Source organism: Capricornis sumatraensis, chromosome 5 (assembly GCF_032405125.1).
Source record: "Capricornis sumatraensis isolate serow.1 chromosome 5, serow.2, whole genome shotgun sequence".
NCBI classification, from domain to species: Eukaryota; Metazoa; Chordata; class Mammalia; order Artiodactyla; family Bovidae; genus Capricornis; species Capricornis sumatraensis.
The window spans coordinates 65,367,193-65,374,719 of NC_091073.1; the positions used below are offsets into that span (position 1 = coordinate 65,367,193).

At 43.8% G+C, this 7,527-nt stretch overlaps 1 pseudogene; it reads right to left on the reverse strand.

Annotated features, from left to right (window-relative positions):
- Positions 1-5,988: 5,988 nt before the first annotated feature.
- LOC138080235 (small ribosomal subunit protein eS7-like) lies at positions 5,989-6,569 on the reverse strand (annotated as a pseudogene).
- Positions 6,570-7,527: the final 958 nt, after the last annotated feature.

The window sequence follows — 7,527 nt, forward strand, 5'->3', positions numbered from 1 at the left end:
AGCCATGAGAGGGAATGCCAGCAGAAGAGTTCTGAGAAAGGAAGGCAAATGTGTGTTTGGGATATATATTTATTTCCTGAGAGGACAAATCATTGCTTACTTCAGGGAATGGTGTTTTATTAAGACTCAGTTGCCTCTGCACTTGAAAAGTTGGGCAGTCCATATTGACTCTCACCAAGTCAACCTTGGGAATGAGAAGTCCATGTTAAACCTCCATCTTAGTCTCTGTTGCCATGGTCTACATGGGTTCATCGAAGAAGTACTTATGTAGCCGAGAAAGGAGAATGACTGACAGCTACCTTTCCCACTATCCATCAAGAGCATTTTCATGTTGGTAGCTAAAAACCAGGTGCTAGGAGTAATTATTAATTTGCTCCAGTAATCATACCACATCCAAAATCTCAACTGCCATTTCCATAACCACCTGATTTAGTCTGGGACAATCTACAATTATTCTCTAAGACCCATCTGGTTTGTGCACCTGCCAAACAGACTAGTTAAATGGAAATATGGTAGAATTAATCACCCTGCACCTTCTAAGTCTCTGATGATGGCATTAATCTCTGCAGTTCCTCCAGGGATATCACATTGTATTAAGGTGATTATTTGGGGGCTTCTACTTGGCTCTTCCTATCAATGTAATCTTCATTTCACACCATAGGGAGCTAATGTGTGTATTCTGCCAGTTGAGTACATTAGTTCTCACTGTACTTTTAGGAATGGAAAAATAACTAGAGTATGAGAATTGGTTAAGAGGAGACAGTTGTGCATGCCAAGGATGATCAGTGTCTCATCCCTTTCCCTCTCCTCCCATCATGGAGATTGTCTCTATACTTCTCAGATATAAGCAACTCAATCACAAAATCTCATTTTAAGAGGCTGTGTCCCAGGGGCACTTCTCTCACTACTAATTATTATATAAGTCAAGATTCTGTCAGGAAACAAGTAGTACATTCAAATGGGGATAATGGGAGAGTGCAATAAAGGGACATTTTACAAAGATGTGGACAGATTTAATAGAAATCAATAAGGAATAGAGGAGGCACCATGGGGTTAGCAGCAATGGGGGCACCCCTTGGAACTCAAGAGAGGCAACCTGGAAAGAGCTTAAACTTCAGTAAGGATTATAGCTGTTGCCAATCTGTAGCCTAGAAATGCAGTGGCCAGGGGAATAAAAACCTTGAATTCAATGCAATCCTGCTATATAATGCCTTGCCTGTGTCATCCATTGGCCCAACTCAATGAGAAGTCACACAGAGAGAGGCCCATTGGTACAGCCCATATAGATCATCCTCCCTGGGCACAGAGCAGGATGAAAATTGAAGAGTAGATCTGGAAGGGCTAATGAAGACTGTCCAGCACGTCATCTTCAGCAGGAGACCCACTCTGAGTACTCTAATATATCAATATGTCCCCAAGCCCTGGAACTCCCCATTCTGCTTATCTTACTCTATCTTTTCACTTCCCATGGCATTGTCAGCACCTACAATATGTGATCTATCCATTTATTACACTTATGGAGCATTCTCTACCTCTCTAGTAGAAAGTAAGCCCTCCTAGCATATGCATCTTCATCTGGTTTTGCTCCCTGATGCTTCCAAATTACCCAGAACAATTGCTGGTACAAAGTTGGTGTTCAACAAATATATGTTGCTGAATACACATAATAATGAGTTGCAGATAATGAGAAAGCACTAGGCAGAGAAGAAGGCAAACCTAAGAGCTGATATATAGTGATAAATCTCTAATCTTCCATAGATCTTAAAGAGAGGATTTGGGACAAATTTGAGGTATGGAAAGAAGAAAGAAAACAGGGAAGCACCAGGGAAGATTTAATTTATGTCAAGAAAAGTGAAGAATTTGTTTGACTGTTGTGCTAGTAAATCTCACAGAAGTATCAGCGTATAGTTTACCTTAAAGATTAAGGGGAAAAAGTGACCAACACTTGAAATGGGCCCTCGTGGTCCAGTTAATAAACCTGAGTCTCCCCCACCTTACTCAGAATCTATTTCTCTTCTTTCAGCCTATACTATTACAGCAGACATGGGGGTGAATGGAAGGAGGAAATGGCAACCCACTCCAGTATTCTTGCCTAGAGAATTCTGTGGACAGAGGAGCCTGGTGGGCTGCCATCTATGGGGTCACCCAGAGTCAGACACAACTGAAGCAACTTAGCAGCAGTAGCAGCAGGGGGTTAATGGGGCTGAGATTAACTGAGAATTAACCGGCGCTCCTTCAGGCTCTTAAATCTCCTCCCTTGACCCTAATACATTTATACCATTAAAGAACAAAATTGTACCAGTATGAAAAGAAAGTTGGGGCTGGGTAAACACATTTGTGCTACGATGAGGGTACAGATGAGCAAGACTGGATCCCTCTGTTGCTCTTGCGTGCCTGACAGCTTCTTTCCCTTCATCTGGGGACAACATCACATATTACTTTGGGGAGTGTTATGGATCAAACAGTGTCCTCCCAAAATTCATATGGTAAAGCCCTGTCCCCCAGTGTATGAGCATTTGACTGTAATTAGAGACAGGGCCTTTAAAGAAGTGTGTGTGTATGAGTGTGTGTGTGTGCGTGCACGCGTGTATGTGTGTTAGTTGCTCAGTCATGCTCTTTGCGACCCCCATGGAGTCTGTCCATGAGATTTTCCAGTCAAGAATACTGGAGTGTGTTGCTACTCCCTTCTCCAGGGGAATCTTCCCAACCCAGGGATCGAACCTGGGTTTCCCTCATTGCAGACGATTCTTTACTATATGAGCCACCAAGGAAGCCCTTAAGAAGTGTAATTAAGGTTAAGTGAGGTCCTAGGATGGCGCCCTAATCCAACAGGAGTGGTGTTCTTATAAGAAGAGGAATAGACCCAGAGAAGAGGCCACATGAGGGATTAGAAAGAAGGTGGCCATTTCTAGGTTAAGCAGAGAGGCCTCAAGGGAAACCAAACCTTTCGGCAGCTTGATGTTGGACTTCAAGCCACCAAAATGGTGAGAAAATACATTTCTGATATTTAAGGCGCCACTCTGTGGCATCTTGTTATAGTAGCCCTAGCAAACTAAAACAGGAAGACAAAACCTCTCCCGTTACTCATGGCATGGCCAAATCAACATATGGTTCTCTTTGTCCTGCTTTTTCAACAAGGCACCCACATTTTCTTTTTGCACAGGGACCTGCAAATTATATACCCAAGCCTGTCCATCATTGCATGGACGGGCTCCAGTGGCTCTGGGATGTTTCTGTTGTGACTTAACGGAGGCAGGAGAGGAGACTGAGAAAAAGGTGCATAAACATCACTGAAGGGAATGCGAGGAGAGAGAAAAGGGTCTCAAAGGGAGATGGTGGCATCAACCAGTGACTTCTAGTGGTGTAACTGTGCAGCCTGTGAGGAGCAACAGGGACAGCATCACTGAAGGAAGGATGCTTAGTGGATAAGGGCAGTTTCCTCCCTGTAAGTTGCGCTGATAACAACAATTTAGTGCTGAGAATGATGGTAGAGAAAGGTTCTCTTTGCATATGATTGCTGATAACCTCCTGCCTATTACTCGAGCTCAGTACTGGGATGTATTTGTACAGAAAAGCTGAGAGCTTGCTCTCAGGAAACTCGGGAAACAGAGTGATAGATTGATTGATTTGTCAAGCCCGGGCAGACAGAAACAATTTTCTTGACTAGACTTAGAAGTTAATGCAGATGGCAGGTTCCTTCACCCTTTAATACCTCTCACACTGAATTTGGAGCTTGTTCCCAGGAGGATGTCACAGCTTCCCTGGAAGGCTCTGGACTTTTCCTCGAAGCATTTGAAAAAAGAGGAAATAAAACAGCGCAGCAGGAACCTGAGAAAGATTTTAGCGCAAGGTGGGTGTGCCTGCTGGTAGTCATGTTAAAACCTGATCCTGCCGCTGTTTTCTGTGTCCAGTCATCTACTGGTGCATCAGAAGCTCTTGTTGGGATAGAAGGCAAAGAATATGCCAACCAAATGCTGATTCTTCACACCTGGAACATGGGCTCCCAGCCTCTGTCTGATGGACTGAGACACTAGATTGTCAGGAAGCGCATGACCATGCAGAGCCCAGTGGCTTGGAACCTAAGCAAACACAAGCCTTGCTCCTGGTCTCTTCTTCCCTGCACCCACTCTGAGATCACTGATCTTTGTTTTCAAGGGGGAAGAGAAAATGAGAGAGCAGCCCCCACCCCCACATCCTGCACAAATACTCATCTCAGTCTTCACATTAAATGCATAACCTTTTCTATCCCATGCAAGGTGGGGTTTGGGGGTGGGGGATGTGGGTAGTGTTGAGCACTATACCGCAGACATCCCATCTCTAACGTCTCCTTTCCACAAACACTCCTGGCGACCCCAAATGGCATGTAGTTCCCTGTTTTGCCTCAGTCTTTCCCCTCTCTGTGCCTTTATTTATGCTGCCCCCTCTATTGGAATGCCTTCCCTACTTCTTTATTAATTGCTAAGTCACTTCAGTCGTGTCCAACTCTGTGCGACCCCAGAGACAGCAGCCCACCAGGCTCCCCTGTCCCTGGGATTCTCCAGGCAAGAACACTGGAGTGGGTTGCCATTTCCTTCTCCAATGCATGAAAGTGAAAAGTGAAAGTGAAGTCGCTCAGTCGTGTCTGACTCTTAGCGACCCCATGGACTGCAGCCCACCAGGCTCTTTTGTCCATGGGATTTTCCAGGCAAGAGTACTGGAGTGGGGTTCTATTCCCTTCTCCATCTTTATTAACTAGTGTGCATCAAATCCATTTCCTCTCCTTCCTGGCCACACAGGTTAAGACTATATTTCCCAGACTCCCTTGCTGTCAGTTGTAGCCATGTGACTGGGTTCTGGCCAATGCTATGTGAGCAGAAGTGAGGTGTGCCAGTTCTAAGCCTGATCCATAAGAACCTCTCACATAAGATCCTCCAAGCTCTTTCCCATCTATAGACTAATGCGAGGGAACACAGTGCATGGAGAACTGAGGGATAAAGAGGATGAGGCCACAAGAAGGAAGCAACCTAGGTCTTTTAATAAACACCTGAAGGAAAACCACTGCTGATCATCAGAAACATCTATTTTGGAAAGTGAGAAATAAACTTTAATTATCTTTAGGGGTTGTTTAAGCAGCCAGTGTTACCATAACTAATACAACTGACTTCTAATAATATTCTCCCTCTTCCTGAGGGTTATAACACAATTGTAACCCAGAAATTAGCTCCTCAAATGTCCTCCAACCAACTTTTCTTAGAGTGGACTCCCCCAAATTCCAGCCTCTTGGCCTCCCCAGGTCCTCACTTGGACTCTTAATCTCTCCTTTGAGTTGTAAAGAACCAAAACCTAAAGATTTAGACCAGTGACTGGCAAACTATGACCCACACATAGCACACTGTCTGTTTTTGCATAACCCGCAAACTAAGAATGGTGTTTACATTTTTTTAATGCTTAGGAAAAACATAAGAAGAATAAGATTTCTTGACGTAGGAAAATCGTATGAAATTTAAATTTCATGTGCATAAATAAAGTTGAACAGAAACACAGCCTACTCACTCCCTTATGTATTGTCTATGGCAGCTTACACAGTAGAATGGCAGACCTGAGTAATTGCAACAAAAATAAAGCCTACAGTATTCTTATTTACTTACTTACTTGTGGGATCTTAGTTCCCTGATCCGAGACTGAATCAGGGCCTGTGGCAGTGAAAGAACCAAGTCCTTACCACTGGACTGCCAGGGAATTCCCAAAGCCTACAATCTTGACTACCTGGCTCTTTACAGAAGACATTTTCCTGGCTTAGTCCCTTTATTAGTAAAAAGACCACCGTGGATGCAAATAGTCACCCATTTGACTCTGCACTGTCAGCTTTGTCTTCTGCAATGATGCCCGTTTTTATCTGCATTTCCCAAATGGTCTGCAAGATGATAATGTGACAGAACACAAATGATTCTTTAATCAATTAAATCTTGGGTTTTTATTGTGAATAATATTATATTTAATCATTTTTGTTTACAACTGAAACTCTGGGAATTCAAAATTAACATCCTTACCCATGAGCTTCTTATAGACACGAGAAAATGTTTCAACCTTGTGTTCCACGTTGTTCTGCTGTGCTTTATCCAAATGGACCATTATGAGTCAGCTGCCGTCCAGCTTTGTGGGGATTCTCTTACCCACAATCTCACTTGGGAAAACCAAGTTCTCCAGGATGGTGTCATGCATGGCAGTCAGAGTGCGGCTCCTGGGATGCTTTTGCTTATTTTTTGTACAACTTTTTTGAGTTGGATTGACAGAATTCTCCTCTGAGCGATGAAGATGATGTGCTTCCCTCTGAACTTCTCCAACTTGTGCACCAGCCACACCTGGATTTTCAGGAAAGATTTCAATTGCTGAATGGGAACAAAGATGATGATAGCTTTCCAGCCACCACCAACTTCAGTTTCCTTGGCAGCCGTTATGTTCGGCTCCCTCAGCTGGGCCTTCAGGTCCGAGTTCATCTCCAGTTCCAAGAGGGCCTGGGAGATGCCCGATTCAGACTCCTCCAACTTCTCTACGTTGGGCTTCATGATCTTCGCGCTGGAAATGAACATGGCCTGCACCTGGCAGATGTGGCCAACACTTGTTGCTGCCACTGACACTAGTAGGCCTAGGAAGAGCAACTCTTGGATTTTTAAAAAAGGATAAAATTTATTTTGTTACCAGAAGTATTTTCAGCTCTTGAAATATGCTTATAAATATGGAAGGATATTTAATGGATAAATATCCATTGGATAAAAATGGATAAATAAGCTATCAAAATTGGGTATATAAATTTTAACATTCCTCAAACTTATTTCATCACTCATCTGATTTTTTAAAGAATGTCCATGATTACCTCAGAATACTTCACACTGCATAGTTTTATCCACACTACTCTATACATTTCAGTTCAGTTCAGTTCAGTCGCTCAGTCGTGTCCGACTCTTTGCGACCTCATGAATCGCAGCACGCCAGGCCTCCCTGTCCATCACCATCTCCCAGAGTTCACTCAGACTCACATCCATCGAGTCAGTGATGCCATCCAGCCATCTCATCCTCGGTCGTCCCCTTCTCCTCCTGCCCCCAATCCCGCCCAGCATCAGAGTCTTTTCCAATGAGTCAGCTCTTCGCATGAGGTGGCCAAAGTCCTGGAGTTTCAGCGTTAGCATCATTCCTTCCAAAGAAATCCCAGGGCTGATCTCCTTCAGAATGGACTGGTTGGATCTCCTTGCAGTCCAAGGGACTCTCAAGAGTCTTCTCCAACACCACAGTTCAAAGGCACCAATTCTTTGGCACTCAACCTTCTTCACAGTCCAACTCTCACATCCATACATGACCACAGGAAAAACCATAGCCTTGACTAGACGGACCTTAGTCAGCAAAGTAATGTCTCTGCTTTTGAATATACTATCTAGGTTGGTCATAACTTTTCTTCCAAGGAGTAAGCGTCTTTTTATTTCATGGCTGCAGTCACCATCTGCAGTGATTTTGGAGCCCAGAAAAATAAAGTCTGACACTGTTTCTACTGTT